A 22,355-nucleotide genomic window follows, 5' to 3' on the forward strand; every position below is an offset into this window, starting at 1 on the left:
CCTGTGCTGTACTTCTAAACACAATCTTTCACCCCGTGAATTGCTGTCATCAACCTGACCCTGCCGCACTCTGACAAAACCTTCCTCACCCCCCATCACTTGCTTGCCCACCCATACAGATATCGAAACTAATTCAACTGGCACCATCCTACTCTCATCAACCTGCGATTTCTACACTTTATTTACCATAGGGCTGAACCACCTATGTAAAATTTGTGAATCAGGGTGATCAACCCCTTTAGTTTTGCTGCTCCTGTGCATAAACTAACTCACCAGCCTTAAAAATGCCTTCCTGTAAATTGCCTCCTCAAACAGTCTTTCCTCAATCTCAATGCCGAGTTCGTAACGTGCATGACCGTCAACAAACTGAGCCCCCAAGTGACTCACTCTGCACACCACACCATTGCCATGTGGACCTCAGCCTCTGCCACCCACACGCTGCCTCCCGGACATTCCCATATGGCCTGGTAGTCTATGCCCCTCACATGCCACATGCTCTACCACCTTTGTGGATCCTTCACCATGAAATGAAAGCTCATTCTCCACACAATCAGATGAACCGCGTGCCCGCTGGCCTGACACTTTTTTGTTTATATTTTTTTCCACCACGTACTAGGGAGGCACAAGCTATCACCACTGCAGCAACACCATCAGAGGAAGCTCGTTTGGGCCTTTTAAGGCCCACCCACGCCTGCTCTAAGACACCTGCCTTTAATAGATCCGCCCTGCCCTCTTCTAATAAAGCCTTTAATGCATCCACAACTTTACTACCTTATGCCATAATTTTGGTTACAATAGACCGAAACTGAAACTAGAAAACAAAACTGCAAATCTAAGGCCTACCTCCTACGCTCAGAAAACCACACCCTGACTAACTCGGGTATGACAACGGCAAAAGAGGCCACCCACACCCGCCCTAATTGTATATAGCCATACATGGACCCTCCCCACCCAACAACCTCAAACAACAAACTTAACCTGCGTAGTGGATTGCATCACCAATGCCCGACATGCCCAGGGAGAGACAGGGCAAGTCCTCACTACCCCCAAGCTCCCATGGTTATCGGTGCACTATAAAACAATACAACGTTCTCTGTGCGAAATGTGCTTATTGTAGTCAAACGTGTATCCATACCTTCACAATTTCTGATAATTATAGATGTATTATTTATTTTAATATTGATATTGGTATTGCTATAGCTGTTTCCTTTTATGTTGCCAAGGAAAATGGGTACCAAGTTTGGATCACCACATTAGAAATGCTTTGCGCAATGGCAGTATTGTAGCCAATCAGGTCTGACCGATACACAATTATAGCTTTTTGAAAACTTAGAAATAGAAAACCAGGGTCAGAATAGACTTCTGGATTGTGAAGAACTCAATAGAAGGAATCTCTTGGAATAAGAGTCCCAGCATCACATTATGGTGAGGTGTTTTCCACACTCAGTAAATATCAACACCTTGAGTGAGGCATTTAAAAGGTGAGGTTAATACTTCTGGTTACGAAATAAAAATGAGGAATAGCGTGCAGAAGTGGCAAGTTTAGCTCCAAATGTTGCATGTCTCAGAATTTATCCTGCATTTTTCACCACCAAACGTTTTGGCAGGTTTGATCTGTTGAAATGTACCTAGGGAAAATGCGAGCATCCTATTAGCCTAGTTGTTGGATCTCCTGAAGAGCAATCAATGAGCAACTAACCATTTGGTGTAGACTTCGCTCCCCTTCCCCGTTATAATATATGATAGGGAATAGGTTAAGTTTTATCTGAACACACCTCATAGTTTGTTTATCTTTGTTTTTGCTGTTACTTGATGACGTGTGTTTATAGATGGGTATTTGGTTTTCTCTATACTGCTCTCTAGTACCCTTGGTTCGTGCTTGCACTTCATAAAACTTTATAAATAAATGTAAATACTGCGCATCTCATAATTCTTAGCACTGCTCAAACACCTGATTGCATAGAGAGGAAAGTTCCGCCCGGTATTTGCAATCAGAGCCTGTGTTGGAGGTGACAAGTTTCATTTCTGCACCATTTTGGACAAAAGCAATTGATTTGTTACCATAAACTAAGGGGGTTTTAGAAGGGTGTGTCTTCTAATCCAGCACTGCTTTAGTGCTCCCCTCACTGCCCCATTTTTAAAAACTAAAATAAAAAGGGACTACTATACAAGAAATAAGATTCTTGCTCCACTGTGAGCTCAGGCAGACAACCTCTTAAAGACCCTCGGGATTGGACTGCACAAGTCACAGAGGCTTTGGGGGTGGTAATGTCAAAAGGCAGGCATGGTGATCTGGCTTATGTGAGCAGATAATTAGTTGCCCTCCTTTGTCGCCACCAGTACCAGAGAAAATGAGATGTTCTCTCCCTCCTACCCGACACCACAGTGAACAGATGGACTCTCCACTTGTGGAGTGCCAGCAGGGCAAGAGCTGCGCGAAGGAAGGTGCAGAGGCTCAGATAGTTTCTACAGTAGCCATTGTTAATCCAAAGGAAGTTCTCTTCACAGCACGCACATATCACCACGGGGACTGCTGAAACAGGAGCAGGGCATCATTTCGGCTTCACCTAAAGAATTGGCACAGTGGCCTTTTCTCTATCAAATGAGGGGACACCTTGTAGAAGTGGCCAGGCCGCTGCCCCAGTGGTGGGCAGATGAAGTGAAGCTTGTTTGTGTCCCAGAGTGATTCACTTCCCTGGGGGTTTCCAAGAGAATGGTGATGACTATGAAAAGGGGAGGTCTGGTGACAGGGTTAGCGTTAAGTGAATGGGTAGATGAAAAGGAAAAACGGAGAGCCCCATGTGAAACCAACTTTTCTCTGTGGCATACATAGCCATATTAATAGGTGCATAGTGTGGGGACTACGGGGTAAGGTTATCGAAGAGTGGAATGACTCTAATGGCCTCATTTGTGTACATTCACAAAAAGGGATATCGTCTGCACACCAAGATGAAAGCAACAGCAGAAGTGCAGCTGTCATGATGGAGCTTCAGAGAGGCCAAAGCAAAGTTGGAAGTGACGACCTTAGGCACTAATGTGGAAGAGTAAGAGAAATTAATGCAGAACCTGGAATCTGGTTAGACCATATGCACATAATTCTAGAACTGTTCTGATGAGTCAATCGTGACACACATAGTATAAAGTGAAAAGGCTAAGGCCCTCATTACAAGTTAGGTGGAATAGGGTGGGTAATACCATTGCACCAGCGTGAGGTAGTTAAAATGTGTGATAAGCACCTCTTATTCAAAGTTTTCAACTTCAAAATGAGGCTTAACATGGAATTGGTATTTAACACACCAAATTCTATATATCTTGCTTTTTCATGGGACTTTTCCCCCTGATAAACTTAAGCTGTTTGAGCTGTTCAGAATCTGTCAGGGGAAAATAGTGGGTGGGTGAAAATTATCACCAAACTCGTAATTCAGAATTGAGCCCTTAACCTATAAGGAGGGCCACAGAATCTGCATTAAGGCCCTCATTACAAGATAAAGGCTACATTCTAAAACCTGAAAAAAAGAGTTTGCACAATGACCGAAGTTACGAGTTGGACAAAAATTATCAGACCTTCAAAGTTTTTATTTGATAAACTCTGCCAGGTCAGACCATTTTACCTGCCGATATCTATCACAAAATGAATAATTCCGATGTTGGGACATATAGGAATTTATTGACCAATGTGAGGGACCCTTTGATAAATATCCCACCCTAGTCTGACCAACGGGAAATGAAGCAGAGGTCTGGAGCTGAGACTTAAGTTTCGGACAATTTCTCACAGTGCCTGTCAGTGGGCCACAAAAACATGCTAGCCCAGCCGTGCCTCTCTGCAGAATGCACTGAGCTATGGTCGCGTATGTGCCATGTTATGCAAAGTTGTGTAAAACAGATATACACCCCTGTTAAAATATTGATAGTGCTAAAGGAAAATAAAATGTTTTGTATGAGTTTTTCTAAAAAGATGTGGGGAGAAACAAAGGAAATTGAAGGTGGAGAACAGGATTGATTGAGACACTCAAAAGACCACAACCCCAGCCACAGACCTTAGTAAAGTTCTATTCCTAAGCTCATACTTTCAAACATGTTCAGTTCCTATTATTCACAACAACTAATTTTTACCCATTTATCTGATTTAGTTAACAACTACTTGCAGACCCAATAGGTCTGGCTTGTTTTAAGTGTATGTTAATTGATGTATGATATTTTTCGATGTATTATCAGAAAGCTGAAAGATGACCCCAAATATTGTGTGACCCTAGGATTTTAGTTTATATATTATAAACCACACCTTTAACTAGGCAGGCCACACTTCTTCAAAAATAGATATGCGTATTTGACCATGTCCTTTTTAGAACCCCCTCCACTACCTTTTACTTTCCACTTTAAAGTACTTCTTAGAGGACCCTGGAGATATACATAGAAAACATCTTCAACACAGCAGACAAACCAAATAGGGGCAATGATTCCTAAGTGATCCTACAGAGAGATTTTGGAATCTCTCTTAAGGTTTGAAAGGAACAACTAAAGGGAGCAGGTTTTCTAATCACTGAATTACAGGATAATTTGCACAGATTTAGACTTATGAAACAGACAATAAAAAGGAGGTTAGTTTCAATGATCACAATCTTCTACTATTCTCTGACCTGAGCTCTGAAAAGGATAAAGGAGTAGCCGCCACAGAGAAAATTAATTATTATAACATAGTAATATTTAAGGCTCCTTGAAAGACAGAAGTGACTCAGGGCTAATAGTGGCTGAAACAGACTTTTTTACTCCAACATTTCAATGTTTAGATTTATGTTTCTCCCTCTTTATTTTAGAACATTTTACATGTAGAATGTGGAATGTTATAATATCATTATGGCCCATCTGCCTCTCGCTAAAACCATTGTTAAAGGTTGTCTCTCTCGTTATAGCACCTATTGTGAACATTACTGATGATCTGATTTTCAATTATTGGAAAAGTCTGGCAGATTTGGAACACTCTATCTCCCACGGGGTGAAACTAAGCATACCTTCAACAAGCAAAAAACTCTGTCATCGATCTAGAACCCAGAGACTATGTTTTGGTGAAGAAACAGTTTTGAAAAACCTACCTGGTGCTTTGGTGGAAGGGATCCTACTAAGTCATATTGGTGGCGAAGAATGCTGTGAACTGTGGAGGTTTGCGGTATTGGACCCAAGCATCGCACATGAAATAGTATGGACTACAGATGAAAAAGCAATGTAATAAGCTCCTGTTTCAGAGAGTCAAGTTTGAGCACACTATGTGGATCCAGAGAGGGGAGAACAAAGAGTTCTATAAGAACAAAGAGAATAAGGACGACAACAGTTAAACAAGGTGGACAAGAAAATCAAAATTAAGTAAAACAAACTTTTAAAAATCGAAGAGCAAGAATTGATGCTCACATCCAAACCTCTGCCAGCATTCAAGGTTCTCAAGAACAAGAAAATTGAACCCCTTGAGCAAATCAAAGTATCTGTGTTAAAAAAGTTGCAAATTAAGAACCACATGAATATGAAAAGAAGGCATCTGAAGATGAAAGCTTGAAACAAGTTGAATGGTCTGAAAGTGTAAGAGAAAGAAAGAGAGTGCTGCAAAGGTTCACCAGCCTAAAGAGAAATGAAGACAAATCTGCTGAAGCAGTGGCAGATCTAAATGCTAAAGAGTGTAGAAGGTCTGAAGTCAGACGATCATCAAGAGTAGGAGTACCAAACAAGACTTATACATTTCCTGACTTGGCATATCTGACAAAGATTGAGACAGAAAAAAGAGACAGTGATCTAAAAGATTATCAATTTCTATATGAAGAACCTTCATTAATTGACACAGGAACAGAACATGAAGATGATCAATGTTGAATAATTGCCTGATTAAGTGATGGAATTAAATGTTTGAATTTCTAGAAGAAAGTTTTAGATTTTTGAATTTCTATTAGTAGGCCTGCCTAAATCTCTTAGATTAATAAGGTTGCTTTTGCCTGCATTTTAAGAGTATGTCCCCATCTTAGAAGATTCACTTTGTACCTACTGGTGGAATGACACCTGGAAGATTTTCCCACCTTTATTGCTTAAAGGACTGTTGTTGTTAAATGGCTGCATCATATTGATTCTAACGTTTTTGGAGATTTTTTTTTATTTTGTACTTCATTTTTAGATTGAAATGTTATTGAGAGACAGCCAAACCTTTCCAGTAATCAAGAATCAGATCATCAGTAATGTTCACAAGAGGAGCTGAGGGAATATCAGGAATCTTCTTGCGTCACCCCATTAACACTTTGTGCAGTGTTATTCTGGTGCCTTTATTTGGGGTGCATCTCATGTCGAGTACAACTAGAGAAAGGACACCTGACCATTTAAAAGATGTAAAAGAACACAAATTTTGACTAAAGTCAATTTTACTTTTATTGTACTGTTCACTCACGCCACTACACCTGATGCTGTGAGATGATAACTACAATAAAAAGTGTGGTCTATTTTCAGTGCCATGCATAGGACCACAATAACTTCACTTTTTAATTGAGTTCCCCTATACGATTCTAAAGAACTTGGTTGGGCAAATCTATGGATCAATCCCATCAGCAAAAAAAGTAGCTTGACTACAGTGAGTGCATTGCACTGCCTTGTCAGGTATGCCTCTATCCATCTCGAAACAAATGGTGCATCTTGAATATCTAGTCTTGGTGCATAATTCATAAATGTCATCAACAACTAATTTTGCTTCCTTCTTGGACAAATGCAAGAGCATTGCAGGATTTATGATATTGTAAAGTTTAATTGAAATGTTCTCTGCTGCCAAAAAATCTGTTTGTACAACTACTTGTGAGATGCTGAGTGCATGGGTGAATTAGCAATGCCTCAACCAAATGGAGAACCAACACAATAAGTGTATATCACATTACAATTGTCTCACTCTGTACTATTGCCAAACCAGTAGATGCAATGTTCTTTAAGGAACCAGGCAAAGCTGCAGCTACTGCATATAGTTGAAGAAAAGTATGTTGTGGGTCTCTTCCCAGATCTAACAGAAAGTGGACATTCCTCACTATTAGGCATTCCAAGAGTAGGTGTGGTACACAGTAAGTGTTTCAACTCCAGGAAGGTTTGCATACCAGGGCACCAGATCACCAACATCATTGTGCATTAGCCTCTGTAAGAGATTCATAATCAAGGAAAAGTTCTTAATCTGCTGACATCAGTAATCAACTATTCCAAGAAACATCCTCAATTCTCTCTGTGTGGTTTGTGGGTTAATTTAGAAAATCACAGAATGCATTCTATGTACTGCTTCCTCAAACTTCTTTTAATCCTTTGTGAATGTGGCATCTTGTGGTCTTGGGGTCTGATGGCTTAGTGGACTAATGTGTTCACTGAAGTGGCCTGTGTTCAACCTTATGGTAACAGGTTCAAATCCCGGCTGGTCCACTCAGCCTTTGATCCTTCTTAGGTCAATAAAATGAGTACCATTGAGTTCGGTAACAATAAACATCTGTTATTCAGCTGCAAGATACAGCAGTGGTTTCTTCTCAAAGGCGGCGGAAGTCACGCAGGAAAAAATAGAATGGCAATGAAAAGATTTCATTGCCATTTTATTTTTTCCACACAGCTCGCAAAAGCGCAGAGACATGCTGGGCATGTCCTCTGCTGCTGGCAGCAGAGGACTACCTCAGCTTCCGGCAGCAGAGGAATGGATCAGTGCCTGGACTGGACGCTCAAGAGTGTGCATGTCACTTTGGCCTTTGCGTCATGCAAAGTGACATGTGCACTTTGAAGCTCCCCACTCAGCTGTCTTCAGGCAGCTGGGTGGAGACCAGGCACAGGCCTCCAGGGCCTCAAGGAGGGGCCAGCCAGAATGCTCCATCCAATCCAGGCACTTCACTCATGCTTTTTAACAGCATGAAGCCAGCATCTGAATAGGTTAGGGGAGCTCTTCCTCTATGGGAGAGCAGAAGAAAACACGGAGGAGGACACGCAGCCCATGGGTAAGTGCCTTTTTTTAAATGTGTAATACATGTATGTGTAATGTATGTAAGTGTGTAGTGCATGCACATGTAGTGGTTGTGTTTATGTTATAGTTATTGTTATTTGGGCTTTTTGAGGGAGGGGTGGTTTACTTTGGGGTTTTGGAGGGAGGGGGTGTTATATTTTGGGTTTTGTTTTTGCGAAGTGGTGGGGCCCTTCACTCGCCGCACCACTTTAAAAGTGTACAAGCCACTGCTGCTAAGATACCCTTCTGGGTGAACATGAGCTTTACAAATACACATGCTATGTCATGTGAGTTGAATAAATGACTTCTTTTGGGCAGTACTGCAATTTATTTGTCGACACTTTATGACCATGTTCAGCTAAATGATTTAATAAAGATATTGGATCCAGCTTACATCCTTTTGGTTTTTGGTTGCAATTAGCAAATCATGAATATACTGCACCAGTACTGAGTCACATTGCAATTTTAAACTTTCCAAATCTTTCTTCTTGCATAAAAAACATGAGCTGTCGTTATTAGGCAAACAAGACAAACCATTGTAACCAGCATTACAAAAATGATGAAAGGATGAACAGTTCAATCACTGTAACATTATTGTGTTGGTACACTCCTTTCTGCTACTACCTCCACTATCAAGAGCATAGTGGGGGTACCCTTTGCCAGATCAATTGGGATAGCCCGACCCACCCTACCTGGTAAGATGTACCAGGAAGGCAGGAAGCTGGTCTGGTGAGTGCAGGCCATTGTCCAGATTCAGGATCAGAGTCAGACAGGCTGCATCTCGGGCATTGTGTGCCATGTTCCACGATAATTCTAGTGGAAATGCTCCTCTGCTGAATATGGTGCAGAGGCAGTTTTTATAATACAAGCACCATTCGTGTCACACTGTGTCAGAGGTACAGGCTCAACGTTATGATATGTTAGCAATTGGGGAGTTGTTTCCTCAGACAGTCAGAATACTTAGGGCACCGTGTTCTGTGTGCTCAGCCTTGGACAGAGAGAACAGACTAGGTGGCAGCAATGCTTGCAAGAAACAAGCAACATGTACAGTCATTTCCCAGTGCATTGTGGCATGAGTGAAAGCCATGTAAAAGGTTACCATGAGAAAGGAAAGGCTAAGAAAAAATGTGCATTTTAAATTGGAGGTACTAAGCCGGCTCTAAAGTGCTTTACCACAGTATTTGAAAAAGATGGAAGGAATTTCTGCATACCCTGTGGGATTCTACAGCAGACCAAAATGTTATCTTTAAATCAGAATTCCAAAAGATACTGACTAACCTCATGAAGTGGGGTTACAAAAAAGGCTTGACACAAATCAATCACTGTGAAACGTTCTGCATTGTTTGGAATTTGAAATAAAATCACTGCTGGTTTGGTGCCTCAGGACAACATGTAATCACTATATTATTTATTTTGCACAAACCCTATACTATTCTTCATTTGCCGCCTGGTTTCTTCAAGCTTATTATATGTGAATTAAATAGACTACCAGACTACTTTTAGAATGCCCTGGCCGAGCCTTTTATTAATGACAGGTGTAAGCCTTTGTTGAGGAGTCTAGGGATACACTGTATTTGGTCTGACAGAGATCTGCACTGGCTCTGCACTTTTGATCAACCCAAACCCTTTTCATGGAAATTCTCAAACCTCTTTTCTTCACAGTGTGCCTTAAATCGGGAGGTAAATCCTCTGTTGTGAGACCTGAGAGCAATTTAGACATGTCTCTTGTGTTTTTAATTTAAAGTCCATGTCATCATCTTTTGTTTAAATACCAAAATCATCTGGCATGCAATTTAACACAAAAGATTACAACCTTGCACATTTGCTGGCAATGTATTAGTCACATGTTTATTTGAAATGCCTACAACTTGGGTAGGTTGGGAACTTCCATCAGTCTTACCGTAGATCTGGTAGCACTTGTATTGATTAAAAATTATACTGGAAGATGGGCAACCGTTGCATAAGACTGTTGCTATTACTAGTACTCCACTCATGGCCACAAGCCATTTAATAAATGTAGATGTTTGGGTTGAATCAAACGTAAAGTGTATTGCAATTATACACATCTCTCATGTAAACCATGCCTATGTTACATATTATTGGCAATTTAAAATAATAAAAGTGTTTGGGAAAAAAGATGATACTTCTGGCTACCACTGTCTCGTGTCTAAGCTTCAAAACATTCTTTGTAAAAGTCTGCAAATCACTTTTTGACCAAAGTGCATTCACAAATGCTCCTCTAGACACTTCTCCTAATGCAAATTCCTTTTCAAACATCATTTCTCATTAACAATCACTCACATTAATAACTTTTTTTGGTTTCCTTTTTTCTATTGTACAGTCTTGTCAGTATCTTCTATTGAGTCATCTTTATATCTGGTCACATTCTCCCATTCTCTAATTATATTGAGTAACTCTTTCAGATTCTCTTTTAAAACTCAAGTCTTGGCTCAAAGGTTAGACAAAGGTTACACAATCTCCAAACCAGTCGACCTGTTGAAAACAAATTCCCCTGGGATGCCTTTCCTGGAAAAGTGAGGACCAACTACCTTGTGCAGCCACTAGGCTTTACTTTTCCGAATCTGGTCCCAACCTCTACTGAGTAGGGTGTTCAAAATCACATTATTCATGTTACTTCAGCTCCAGCTGTTCCTCTGGCACCCCTGAACGCTTTCCTGCTAAATCCATGGTCTTTTCAAACTGGTGCCAGCTGCACTTTTTGTGCAGACGGGCCTTCTTTCCAGATTATAATTCAAGGTTGCACTGGTTCACTCCTACTTAGCTGGTGCAGCAGCTTAATGGAAAAGGAGCAAGTGATGGACTGAATGCTGAACAATGTCAAACATTCACCCCCAGTACAGAGATCTGGGCCTAAATCCAACGTTTTTTTGCCACCCATGCCATTCCAGTTTGGACCCAGCCATATGCAAATCAGTCTTGACCCTGTTCCCCATGGGAACAGTCGAGCCCGAACTGCCAAGCCAGCTTCATGGTCCATTCCCATAGTAGAACAGGATTCTCCATTGTTGTACAATTACCAAGCTTTTACATCTGAAAAGAAGAAACTTTTCGATATATATATATATATATACAATCATGCAGTCAGTAGATTCAGAATTACTGAGCTTATAACAGGACAATAAAGACCTCCTTACTTATATCACAGCCTTTAATTGGCTGATAGCTGAATCGGAATAACCAGCCGAAAAAAGAGGTCCATTATTCTATTGGGGGTTAAAAGATGAGTTGAAGGATCTATTGGCATAGGTTGTGAACCCCCTGCCTCTTGTGAAGATCTAGTAGACCTGGTAGTCAAATTAGACCATCAACTTACTGAACAACAAAGTGATCGGGTTTGTTCCAACAATAAGGTTTTAGTGACCTGGGAACGAAATAAGAAAAGTGCTAAAACCTCAGAGAAGGTACAACCAGGCAGATAGAAGGTAGATGAGGGCCTCTCACGAAAGAGAAGAAAAAAAACGATGTTTGTATTGTGGCAATAAGGACAATTTTCTTAAAGATCATTTAGCCAAATCTATTTAAGAAAAAAGGTATGGCAGAGAAGACTGAAACAGGAAACTAACGGACCTGACAACAGTGGAGGCTAGTTTTTGGGGGTTAGAATACCATGACATCTCCCACACTTTAGCCCCAAACAGTAAAAGTCAAGCCCTAACCAGTTCAAGTCAAGGTTGTAGACACTTGTACATTCCTGCTCAGATCTGGTGGAAGCATGTTAAGGCAGCATTCTAAATTGAGGTACTGCTAGATTCCAAAGCCTCAGGAAATTTCTTGGATTTAACCTTTACAAAAGACCTGTGTATAACTATTCTCACTAAAGAGGTCCTTGAACAGTAAGGACCATTGACGGTAGTGAATTGTCGTTAGGCCCAATTACTAGGACCATTTGCAAGGTGACTGTAGTTATTCAGGGATCAAATCAAGAAAACGTGAGGTCTGATTGCATTAACGTTCTGTAGTTTAAGGCCATCTTGGGCACTCAATGGCTTCAAACTCATAACCCCAACATTGATGGGTGACACGTAAGATTAACTTAACGATCAAATTATTGTCAAGAATATTGTTGGAAATAACTCAGCGCGAAGGTTGATACCTGCACAACTGGGGATTTAGTGGAAGCTGGAAGCAGTGAGTTGCCTAAAATATACAAGGATTATTCCAATGTCTCTCTCAAAGGAAAGGCAACTACTGTCCCCTGCATCGGCTTTTTGAATTGCAGAATAGACTTGCAGCCAGGCTCACAGATTCTCTGCAGTCACATATATGCCTTGACTGAAAAAGAGAATACACACTTATGCCAGTACCTAGACAAAGTGCTAGAAATAGGTTTTAAATTGCCTTCACGCTCTCCAGCTTCCTCCATGTTATCTTTTGTACCCAAAAGGGGAGGGGGGTGGGGGGGCCTGAGAATGTATATTGATTAGTGGACCCTGAATAAGATCACCATTAAAAACCAATATTCTCTACCTCTGATTTCCACTTTACTCAATCAGGTTAAGACTGCTCACATTTATAGAAAGTCATATCTGTGAGGTGCTTACTATCTTCTAAAAGGCTGGGAGGGTGGCGAATTGAAAATGGCCTTTTGCACTACCATGGCCTTTACTAATATCTTGTCATGCCTTTCGGACTCTGCAGTGCACCTGCAGCTTTCCAATACTTCATCAGTGAATTACTGCAAGAGTTTATTGACCATTGTGTTGTCTTATAAGTCAAGGACATATTAATTTACTTAAACTCATACTCAGAACATGTAACACTTTAGGTCGATTCTACAAACCTTACAACAAAACAATCTATACACTAAACTGGAAAAATGTTGTTACGATGTTCAAGAGGTTGAGTTTCTGGGGTATTTCTTGGCACCTGAAGGGATACAAATGAACCCAAATTGAGACGATTGAGCATTGGAAATCTCCTCAAAATGTGAAAGAAGTTCAGAGCTTCCTGGGCTTCTCCAATTTCTATAGGAGGTTCATAGGCCATTTTTCTACCCTGGTCTCCCCAATCACTAAAGTGTTATGAAAGGGTGTGAGATTCCAGTGGAAAGAAGAATCTGAGAAGGCCTTCTGTCAACTAAAAGACAGATTCATTCAAGCTCTAGTCTTGAGACACCCAGACTCAACACAGCCTTTCATTGTGTAGGATCATGCCTCACAATCAATTTTTAATGACTGGCTTTGTCATTCAGTTTCACCTGGGGCGTAAGAATTGAAAGGCTGATGTGCTTTCCAGGTATGGGCATGCAATCACAGAAAATCCAGAAGATGCACCCTTAATCGTTTTCCCCAAAAAGGTACAGGGGTTAGTTATACCTATTACTGATTTCGTACAGCAGGTATGTCAGAAACAAGAAGCAGTAGAAGCACAAGGCACACTACAGAAGTCAAGGAAGGGCTTATTTATGTGAAAAGGGGGCTTTACATTCCAACCCAATCCTTACAATAGAGAGCCTTGAAATGGTGGGACACCCACGGGAGTAGAAAACTATAGATTTGCTACAACTACATGTTTGTTTACCATCTATGTCCAAAGATGAAAAGAGATGTGTAGCAAACTGCTCCATTTGCACTCAAAGCAAAAGGTCCCATCAGATCCTTGAAGGTTAATTGATGCTGCTACCTATACCACCTACACCTTGTCATACTGTATTGTTGAATTTTGTGGTGCAATTAACCAAATCAAGGCAGAGTTCACCAGAATTCAACTAGATGTTGACCATTTTACCAAAATAGCACATTTCATTCTACTCAAAGCCTTGCCCTCCTCTTTACAATTGGCAAAGGTCTTTTTAAAGGCTGAGGCACGATTGCATGGTCTCCTGTCAGTTCTAATTTCAGATCAAGAAACACAGTTTGTTTCCAAATTTTGGGAATCTCTTTGCAGTATTTTTGTTATAGATGTGTGCCTGTCCTTTAGCGATCACCCACAGACTAATGGTCAGGTTCAAAGGGTGAACCAGTGCATGGAACAGTATCTATGTTGTTACCTTTTGGAGTTCCATCTCGATTGGACAGAGCATTTATGGACCACTGAATTTGCATACAATAATGCTACCAATGTGTCCACTGACTTTTTGCCATTTTGTTGTACTTACGGCATTCACCTGTGCATGTCATCTGTGGATATATTATCAAACTCACCTATGCCAGCTGTGCAAGACTTTTTGGACCAAATAACTGAAAACCAGAAAAACCACAAACTAAACAAGCAATAGCCAAACAACAGTATAAACTCTATGCAGACAGGAAAAGACGCCCTGGACCCAATTATCAGGAAGGCCAATCAGTGTGGTTATTGACCAAGCACATTACTCTGAAGGTAGCATGCAAATTCCATCCACAATTCATCAAGCCATACAAAATTGCCAAGAAAGTGAATGCTGTGCGAATAAATCTGGAGCTACCAAACACCTTACCCATTTACCATGTAGTTCATATGTTGTTGCTAAAATCAATGTCAGAACACATGCAATGTACTAAAGGCCCTCCTCCATTGCTAATAGACAATCAGCTGGAGTATGAAGTTAAAGCAGCTCTCGATTGAAAAAGAATACGAAACAAGTTATAGTATCTGCTAGACTGGAAGGGTTATGGCCCCGAAACCTATCTTGAGAGCCGGCAGGCCATGGCCATGACCCATGTTTGACCTGCTTGTTCCACCAAATAAACCCAGACAAACTCACACCTGTCGGTGGCACCTTCAGAGGGGTGTACTGTTGGACGTGAGGGCCCATCACTTAACTGACTACTGCACTGCCCAGGACTTATTTTCCCCAGTGCCTACACCCAGCGAAGAAAATCCTGCAAGCGAATAGACTCAGACACCAACAGAATGCAAAGGTCTTCTCATGAGACAGGAGCTGTCGCAAGATTTGGTGGCCATGTTTAGGCGCTGCCACCATTTAAGACCACACCCGCTTCTAGAAGCTGCTTGCTGTCTGAGATGCTTACCAAGAAGCTTGCTCGTCCTATCTCCTGCTCTCAATTTGCTCCCTCAGTACTGTGCTGCCTGCCTTCTAAGCTGTGAGAAAAAGGAAAACAACACCGAATTAGACTTACAGAAAACGAGGACTTAACTTGGTGGTAACGCGCTACATTGCACGTGCAGTAGAATTGCTTAGACTCATCTTGTGCTTGAGCAATATACCTGTAAAGAAAGGAGAGAAAGTATTAAATCCATTGTCATAACAACTGTGCATATTAACAGTGATATAACTTTACTTGTGTATTACCCACGATTGCTAACAGTGATGTAACTTTACTTGTGTATTAATGACGATAGCTAACAGTGATTAAACTATTGTGAGACTAACATTGTGTTTCTAAATGAGAATATTTTTGTGATTTATCGAGCAATGTGATTGAAACTTAATACATGGTGCAATGGCATTGTTGAGATGAACCTGAAGTAATAAGGTTCAAGCCGTATTCTCTGGGGACAATAATTTATCGCTTGGGCTAGGTACGGACCCACCCACTAACTTGCAAAGTTCTGGTTGTGGCGTATCACTATAAAGAGGGGGGCATAAGGGCAGGCAATATTTCAGATCCTAACTATAGTCTTTCCCCTTTAGGCATTGCCAGAACCGTTTTACCACTCAGTGGAAGAGAGATAAACAAAGGAATGGCGATCAATGCGGGTACACACTGAGGTTTGGGGAGGAAATAACTAATGGAAGTGCCAGTATAGATTTAACACATTCCCTTGTGCTTCAATATTTCTCCATGCCTTGGGAGGACCACGCCCAGACGCCAGGAATCCGAGATCATCTATCTCTCTCTCTCTTCATCCTCTTCCCCTTTCCCGCAGGATACCCTAGTTCTGGCTATGTGAACTTCGCAGAAGAGCTTTAGTGTCAGGGGGAGTGGGAAACCAGCAACTCGAAGCTCCATTATGTCCTTGTGGGATCAAACAGGTTAGTGCTTGACAATGGGCATCTATTCTGGTGACTTTCTGAAATGGAGAAGCACTCACAGGAACACATGCAAATGGAGATTGCTCGTTCACATAAAAAATGCACTTTCTTTATGCACATGTGAAATTAATGTCAATACCAGCTTGTTAACTAATGCAAATTAAACCACAGAACAGCATAAACCACACATGCAGTGAAAGGGATTATAGCCACTTATATAATAGTATTATTGTATGTACGTGTGGGTACATATATTGGAAATAATATAAGAATGGAGGCTACTGTGTATGCTGAAAGTTGAATGGCGCAGTTAACTAACCAGTGAAGTTTCAGGTACAAGCAGATCTTTGTGTTAAAAAGTTAAACGATGAGGGCACCAGATGTGGACTGCAGGGGCATGTTTCAAAAAAGGTTATGGCTTAAATCCTAAGTCCATAGATTCCTCAGGACGCGGCTTTCTAGATTATCTAAAAAAAAACATTTAGAAACTCCAACATGCTCTGGACCCTAAAGTAAAGAGGGAGGTATCTTTGCTCAGTAGGCCTCTAAGAGATGTTCAAAATGTCTACTGCGTGTTTCCCTGTAGAGGGCTTGCAAGCCATTAGCTTGAGATATGCATGCATGTTGCCCTGTAGAGGCCTTGCAAGCCATTAGCTTGAGATAGGCGTTGGTTATGTCATATGTGCGCCCTGTTGCTGAGGTGCCCGCAATTTTATCCAAAAAAATATACAAGTTTCCCCTTTAAAGTTTCTGAGTTCCCAATGTCCAGCAGAAATTACCATATTTAAGTCTTTTTTCCGTGAAAACACAGATTTTTACTGTTGGAGCAGTTTATTTTAAGAAATGGGCTTTTGTGAATTGCCATAAGGCTTAGAGGTGATTATTTAGCCCTTTTGGTGTACGATCCAGAATTATTATATCATCAGCATAGAGCAAACAGGATATTGGCCTTCCTCCCAATATGGGGTCGAACCCCTGGCCCCGAGTTAGATGAGAGGGTAAATCAGAGATGTACAAGGAAAACAACAATGGAGCCAACATACAACCTTGTTTTAAACCATTCTGATTTGGGATTTCATGGGACATGCCTCTAGCTCCCCCTAACAGCACCCTACACCAGGTGGAGAAATGGAAAGCAATCACCAAATCTAAAAGAGTACTTGGCATGCCTAAACTTAAGAGCTTTCTCCACAGCATGGCCCGGTCTACTTTATCAAATGCTGCAGAAAACAAAATTGATAAAGGCTGCGTAAATTATCCCCCTCTCAAAGAGACATATTTCTCATTTATTACCTGGAGGGCAAGATATTATCAATTGTCCCATGCATTTCTTTGAAGGCAGATTGTTCCAGAGGGATGATTTTGTTCCTTGCTGCCCAGTCACTGATCTGGGAAAGCAAGTATTTAGCTAATATTTTGTCAACCCCATCCAGCAGAGTGATCTGGCAGTAGTTCCTGGGACAGTTGTGGTCCCCCTTCTTACGTAGAGGGATGATAATACTACCCTTCTGGGACTGGGGAATTTTTCTAGTTTCATAGCAGCACTGAAAGACCTGGTACAGGATTTTACTCCAGGTAAGAATATCTTGTTTTATTACTGTAGGAAGTTGGCTCTGTATGTGCTATTTCAAAGTAAGGAATAGCATGCACAGAGTCCAAGGGTTCCCCTTAGAGGTAAAATAGTGGTAAAAAGAGATAATACTAATGCTCTATTTTGTGGTAGTGTGGTCGAGCAGTAGGCTTATCAAAGGAGTAGTGTTAAGCATTTGTTGTACATACACATAGACAATAAATGAGGTACACACACTCAGAGACAAATCCAGCCAATAGGTTTTGTATAGAAAAATATATTTTCTTAGTTTATTTTAAGAACCACAGGTTCAAATTTAACATGTAATATCTTGTTTGAAAGGTATTGCAGGTAAGTACATTAGGAACTTTGAATCATTTCAATTGCATGTATACTTTTCAAGTTATTCACAAATAGCTATTTTAAAATTGGACACTGCAATTTTCACAGTTCCAGGGGGAGGTAAGTTTTTGTTAGTTTTACCAGGTAAGTACGACACTTACAGGGTTCAGTTCTTGGTCCAAGGTAGCCCACCGTTGGGGGTTCAGAGCAACCCCAAAGTTACCACACCAGCAGCTCAGGGCCGGTCAGGTGCAGAGTTCAAAGTGGTGCCCAAAACGCATAGGCTCCAATGGAGAGATTCCAGTCTGCCAGCAGGTAAGTACCCGCGTCTTCGGGGGGCAGACCAGGGGGGTTTTGTAGGGCACCGGGGGGGACACAAGCCCACACAGAAATTTCACCCTCAGCGGCGCGGGGGCGGCCGGGTGCAGTGTTAGAACAAGCGTCGGGTTCGCAATGGAAGTCAATGAGAGATCAAGGGATCTCTTCAGCGCTGCAGGCAGGCAAGGGGGGGCTTCCTCGGGGAAACCTCCACTTGGGCAAGGGAGAGGGACTCCTGGGGGTCACTTCTGCAGTGAAAGTCCGGTCCTTCAGGTCCTGGGGGCTGCGGTTGCAGGGTCTTTTCCAGGCGTCGGGACTTAGGTTTCAGAGAGTCGCGGTCAGGGGAAGCCTCGGGAATCCCTCTGCAGGCGGCGCTGTGGGGGCTCAGGGGGGACAGGTTTTGGTACTCACAGTCGTAGAGTAGTCCGGGGGTCCTCCCTGAGGTGTTGGTTCTCCACCAGCCGAGTCGGGGTCGCCGGGTGCAGTGTTGCAAGTCTCACGCTTCTTGCGGGGAGATTGCAGGGTCTTTAAAGCTGCTCCTTTGGATAAAGTTGCAGTCTTTTTGGAGCAGGTCCGCTGTCCTCGGGAGTTTCTTGTCGTCGTCGAAGCAGGGCAGTCCTCAGAGGATTCAGAGGTCGCTGGTCCCTTTGGAAGGCGTCGCTGGAGCAGAGTTCTTTGGAAGGCAGGAGACAGGCCGGTGAGTTTCTGGGGCCAAGGCAGTGGTTGTCTTCTGGTCTTCCTCTGCAGGGGTTTTCAGCTAGGCAGTCCTTCTTCTTGTTGTTGCAGGAATCTAATTTTCTAGGGTTCAGGGTAGCCCTTAAATACTAAATTTAAGGGCGTGTTTAGGTCTGGGGGGTTAGTAGCCAATGGCTACTAGCCCTGAGGGTGGGTACACCCTCTTTGTGCCTCCTCCCAAGGGGAGGGGGTCACAATCCTAACCCTATTGGGGGAATCCTCCATCTGCAAGATGGAGGATTTCTAAAAGTTAGAGTCACCTCAGCTCAGGACACCTTAGGGGCTGTCCTGACTGGCCAGTGACTCCTCCTTGTTATTCTCATTATTTTCTCCGGCCTTGCCGCCAAAAGTGGGGGCCGGGGCCGGAGGGGGCGGGCAACTCCACTAGCTGGAGTGTCCTGCGGTCCTGTGACAAAGGGGTGAGCCTTTGAGGCTCACCGCCAGGTGTTACAGCTCCTGCCTGGGGGAGGTGTTAGCATCTCCACCCAGCGCAGGCTTTGTTACTGGCCTCAGAGTGACAAAGGCACTCTCCCCATGGGGCCAGCAACATGTCTCTAGTGTGGCAGGCTGCTGGAACTAGTCAGCCTACACAGACAGTCGGTTAAGTTTCAGGGGGCACCTCTAAGGTGCCCTCTGGGGTGTATTTTGCAATAAAATGTACACTGGCATCCGTGTGCATTTATTGTGCTGAGAAGTTTGATACCAAACTTCCCAGTTTTCAGTGTAGCCATTATGGTGCTGTGGAGTTCGTGTTTGACAAACTCCCAGACCATATACTCTTATGGCTACCCTGCACTTACAATGTCTAAGGTTTTGTTTAGACACTGTAGGGGTACCATGCTCATGCACTGGTACCCTCACCTATGGTATAATGCACCCTGCCTTAGGGCTGTAAGGCCTGCTAGAGGGGTGACTGACCTATACTTGCATAGGCAGTGAGAGGCTGGCATGGCACCCTGAGGGGAGTGCCATGTCGACTTACTCGTTTTGTTCTCACTAGCACACACAAGCTGGCAAGCAGTGTGTCTGTGCTGAGTGAGAGGTCTCCAGGGTGGCATAAGACATGCTGCAGCCCTTAGAGACCTTCCTTGGCATCAGGGCCCTTGGTACTAGAAGTACCAGTTACAAGGGACTTATCTGGATGCCAGGGTCTGCCAATTGTGGATACAAAAGTACAGGTTAGGGAAAGAACACTGGTGCTGGGGCCTGGTTAGCAGGCCTCAGCACACTTTCAATTGTAAACATAGCATCAGCAAAGGCAAAAAGTCAGGGGGCAACCATGCCAAGGAGGCATTTCCTTACACAACCCCCCCCCCAAACGAAAGAGGATGAGACTAACCTTTCCCAAGAGAGTCTTCATTTTCTAAGTGGAAGAACCTGGAAAGGCCATCTGCATTGGCATGGGCAGTCCCAGGTCTGTGTTCCACTATAAAGTCCATTCCCTGTAGGGAGATGGACCACCTCAACAGTTTAGGATTTTCACCTTTCATTTGCATCAGCCATTTGAGAGGTCTGTGGTCAGTTTGAACTAGGAAGTGAGTCCCAAAGAGGTACGGTCTCAGCTTCTTCAGGGACCAAACCACAGCAAAGGCCTCCCTCTCAATGGCACTCCAACGCTGCTCCCTGGGGAGTAACCTCCTGCTAATGAAAGCAACAGGCTGGTCAAGGCCATCATCATTTGTTTGGGACAAAACTGCCCCTATCCCATGTTCAGAGGCATCTGTCTGCACAATGAACTGCTTAGAATAATCTGGAGCTTTTAGAACTGGTGCTGAGCACATTGCTTGTTTCAGGGTGTCAAAGGCCTGTTGGCATTCCACAGTCCAGTTCACTTTCTTGGGCATTTTCTTGGAGGTGAGTTCAGTGAGGGCTGTCACAATGGATCCATATCCCTTCACAAACCTCCTGTAATACCCAGTCAAGCCAAGGAATGCCCTGACTTGAGTCTGGGTTTTTGGAGCTACCCAGTCCAGAATAGTCTGGATCTTGGGTTGGAGTGGCTGAACTTGGCCTCCACCTACAAGGTGGCCCAAGTAAACCACAGTTCCCTGCCCTATCTGGCATTTGGATGCCTTGATAGAGAGGCCTGCAGATTGCAGAGCCTTCAAAACCTTCTTCAGGTGGACCAGGTGATCCTGCCAGGTGGAGCTAAAGACAGCAATATCATCAAGATAAGCTGTGCTAAAGGACTCCAAACCAGCAAGGACTTGATTCACCAACCTTTGGAAGGTGGCAGGGGCATTCTTTAAACCAAAGGGCATAACAGTAAACTGATAATGCCCATCAGGTGTGGAGAATGCTGTTTTCTCTTTTGCTCCAGGTGCCATTTTTATTTGCCAGTACCCTGCTGTCAAGTCAAAGGTACTTAAGAATTTGGCAGCACCTAATTTGTCTATGAGCTCATCAGCTCTAGGAATTGGATTGGCGTCTGTCTTGGTGACAGAGTTGAGCCCTCTGTAGTCCACACAAAACCTCATCTCTTTCTTTCCATCTTTGGTGTGAGGTTTGGGGACTAAGACCACTGGGCTAGCCCAGGGGCTGTCAGAGCGCTCAATTACTCCCAATTCCAGCATCTTGTGGACTTCCACCTTGATGCTTTCCTTAACATGGTCAGACTGTCTAAAAATGTTGTTTTTGACAGGCATGCTGTCTCCTGTGTCCACATCATGGGTACACAGGTGTGTCTGACCAGGGGTTAGGGAGAAGAGTTCAGGAAACTGTTGTAGGACTCTCCTACAATCAGCTTGCTGTTGGCCAGAGAGGGTGTCTGAGTAGATCACTCCATCTACTGAGCCATCTTTTGGGTCTGATGACAGAAGATCAGGGAGAGGTTCACTCTCTGCCTCCTGATCCTCATCTGTTACCATCAACAGATTTACATCAGCCCTGTCATGGAAGAGCTTAAGGCGGTTCACATGGATCACCCTCTTGGGGCTCCTGCTTGTGCCCAGGTCCACTAGGTAGGTGACCTGACTCTTCCTTTCTAGCACTGGGTAAGGGCCACTCCATTTGTCCTGAAGTGCCCTGGGAGCCACAGGCTCCAGAACCCAGACTTTCTGCCCTGGTTGGAACTCAACCATTGCAGCCTTTTGGTCATACCAAAACTTCTGGAGCTGTTGGCTGGCCTCAAGGTTTTTGCTTGCCTTTTCCATGTACTCTGCCATTCTAGAGCGAAGGCCAAGTACATAGTCCACTATGTCTTGTTTAGGCTCATGAAGAGGTCTCTCCCAGCCTTCTTTAACAAGAGCAAGTGGTCCCCTTACAGGGTGACCAAACAGAAGTTCAAAGGGTGAGAATCCTACTCCCTTCTGTGGCACCTCTCTGTAAGCGAAAAGCAGACATGGCAAGAGGACATCCCATCTCCTTTTGAGCTTTTCTGGGAGCCCCATGATCATGCCTTTTAATGTCTTGTTGAATCTCTCAACTAAGCCATTAGTTTGTGGATGGTATGGTGTAGTGAATTTGTAAGT

The 22,355-nt window shown here is 43.1% G+C and overlaps 1 non-coding gene across 1 annotated transcript; it reads left to right on the top strand.

Moving 5' to 3' along the window:
* Positions 1-1,260: 1,260 nt before the first annotated feature.
* LOC138286211 (U4 spliceosomal RNA) lies at positions 1,261-1,407 on the top strand. The gene has a single exon (XR_011201876.1). It is a non-coding gene; the product is annotated as a U4 spliceosomal RNA (small nuclear RNA).
* Positions 1,408-22,355: the final 20,948 nt, after the last annotated feature.

This window comes from Pleurodeles waltl, chromosome 3_1 (assembly GCF_031143425.1).
Source record: "Pleurodeles waltl isolate 20211129_DDA chromosome 3_1, aPleWal1.hap1.20221129, whole genome shotgun sequence".
NCBI lineage: Eukaryota > Metazoa > Chordata > Amphibia > Caudata > Salamandridae > Pleurodeles > Pleurodeles waltl.